Consider the following 2,500-nt stretch of genomic DNA (forward strand, 5'->3'; position numbering starts at 1 on the left):
GCGTTCGAAGTGTCGATGATCAATGTGTCCTGCAATTCACATTAATTCTCGCAGCTAGCTGCGTTCTTCATCGACGCACGAGCCGAGTGATCCACCGCTAAGAGTTGTCTCGTCTTTCGGCACCGCCCCGCGCGCGCGGGAGGGCCGGGAACGCTCGCCAGGAGCGGCCCCTCTCGGAGGACGGCCCAACCGCCTGCCCCGCCGGCCGGCCCCCCCTTCCTCCCCTCACATCCCCGCGCGGGGCGGGAGGGGAAAGAACGGCGGAGCAGCGGCGCGACGGGGGCGAGACGGAGGGGCCTCGCCTCGACTGACCGTACGAGCAACGCCCAAGGAGGGCCACAAAAAGGGAGGAAACGCCCCGAGCGGCGACGAGGGCCTGGGAGCCCGCGCTCCCCACCGGCCGCAGGCGACGGCAAGCGCCTCGCTCGCTTCGGGGGCGGCCCAGGCGCCCGGGCTCGGCCCGGCCTCCGCACGGAGGCGGCGGCGCGCCCGGCCGCTCCGCCTGTCCGCCTCGAGCGGGCGGCGCGGGGGACCCCGACGGCTACCCCGCGCGCGCGCCTCCGCGCGCGCCGCTCCGCCGCGCTACGGGCAGCCTAACTCCTCCCCGGGGTCCCGCCCCGACGGCACCTCGGCGGCTCCGCGCCGCCGCGGGCGGACGCGGACGCGCCCTGAGCCGGCGACGCACGACGCCCGCGGCCCGCCGGACGGCGGCCCGCCGCGCGGCGGCCGCCCTGCCCCGGCACCACCGCCGCCGCCGCCGCTTCCCGTCTCCTTCCGCGGGCACGCGCCGAGCGGAAGGCGGACGGCCGCCTGAGGCGGGGGCGGCTCCCGCTCTCCCCGTTTCCACGCGGAGACCGGGAGTGGGACGCCCCCGCTTGCCCCGACCGCCTGCACGGCTCGGCCGGGAAGGCGAAGACGGGGAGGCGAAGCGGCTTAGGCGGGGCCCGGGGCCGGGACGGCCGGGCGGCGGGGGGCTCCGTCCGGCAGACCGAGCGGCGACGCCGCCGCACGGGCAACGGGGTGGCGCCCTCGCCGGCGCTTAGCGGCGGCAGAACGCCGAGCGCTCGCCGGGACGGGGGAGGGAGGAGCGGCGCCGCAGCGCGACGCAGCCGCTGCGACGGAGGCGCGGCGTCCCTTCCCGCCCCCCCCCCGCGCACGGGGTGTGCGGGGGGAAGGGCGCAGGGCCGCCCGGCGGCGGGTCCCCCCCTTGCGGGGACCCGCCGCGAGCCCCGGCGGGGAGCCCGCGCTCCTCGCCGGGGTCGCCCGTTCCGAGGCGGGCAGGTCGGACACGGCCGACCGCTCGCGCCGCGGTCTCTCCGCCGAGACCGGGCCGCGGAGAGGGGGGGGCAGGGGTGCCCCTCCCCGGCACGGGCCGCCCGCGGGACGCGGTCGCAGGCGACGGCCGTCCGGGAGAGGCTCTCTCACCGCGAGAGAGAACTCCCGGCCGCCGCCGCCGAGCCGGCCGGCCCCCCGGGCGACGCCGAGCCGCCCGAGTCTTTAAACCCCCGCCCGGCCCCCGCGGCCCTTCGATCCCCGGAGACGCGCCGAGAGACGCGCCGAGGGAAGGGACCGCGAGAGCGCGGACGCTAGGTACCTGGCCCTGGGGCGAGGGAAACGAACTTTAGGCCCCGCGGGGGTGCCTCCCCCACTGCCACCTTCGGGGGAGCGTCCGCCCGCGGGGGCCGCGCCCGACGTCCGCCGCCACAACCACGTCCTCCGGCCCCGGGGCCCGGGGTTTCCCTCTGGCCCGGCGCTGCGCCCGGGAGGAGAGCCGTGGCTCGGGCCGCCCGCTGGGAAAGCGGGACGCCACCCGGCTTGCCGAGCCTCGCCCGCCGAGGGCGAGCGCCGGCGGCGGCGGAGCCCCCGTTCCCGGCTCCCCAGGCAGGAGAGGGACGGGGGGCGGGGGACGCCGCCGCGCCGCTCGCTCGGCGCGCCGTACCCGGAACGCCCGGAGCCCTCCGCGGGCTTACCCGGCAGCCCTACCGAACGTCCGTGCGAGAAGGGAACTGTGACATTCACACCGACACAGCCCCGGGCACGGGGTGCGGGGAGGGTCGGGGGAGACGCCTCCCCCGACCCCGAAGGACAGCTCCCGTCTCTCTCGCCGCTCGCACACGCGGCGCCGTCGTCGGCGCCGCCGCCGCCGCGCGCTCCCCGCTTCTTCTCGGGCGAGAACGGGCCGGCGGGAGGAGGCTGGGGACGCGCCGCCGCGCCCCGCGCCCGACAGCTCCGCTTCCCCCGCGCGCTGCCCGCCCGCGCGCAGACCGCGGGCGAACCCGCCGGGGCCCCGGCGCGCTCCACCCAGCCCCTCCTCCCCGGCGGCGGCAGCGGGCCGCGCCGGGCGAGGGCGGGGAGGGGGACGCGAGTCGGTCCACCGGCGGCGGACGCCGTGCGGCGGCGGGCGCCAGCGGAGGCGAGAAGGGACGCGGCCGCCACGGGGAACGCGGCCGTCGCGCCCTCCGCTCCTCTGCCGGCCCGGAGACGCGCGCGCCCGCGCGCG

The 2,500-nt window shown here is 80.0% G+C and overlaps 1 non-coding gene across 1 annotated transcript in view; it reads right to left on the reverse strand.

Moving 5' to 3' along the window:
- The window catches only part of LOC134509270 (5.8S ribosomal RNA), a 153-nt gene extending 47 nt beyond the window's left edge, over window positions 1-106 (reverse strand). The window contains exon 1 of the ribosomal RNA XR_010069279.1: window positions 1-106. This exon is cut by the window's left edge and continues 47 nt beyond it. This is a non-coding gene — a ribosomal RNA (5.8S ribosomal RNA).
- Window positions 107-2,500: the final 2,394 nt, after the last annotated feature.

The sequence above is a fragment of the Chroicocephalus ridibundus genome, unplaced genomic scaffold (assembly GCF_963924245.1).
Source record: "Chroicocephalus ridibundus unplaced genomic scaffold, bChrRid1.1 SCAFFOLD_161, whole genome shotgun sequence".
NCBI lineage: Eukaryota > Metazoa > Chordata > Aves > Charadriiformes > Laridae > Chroicocephalus > Chroicocephalus ridibundus.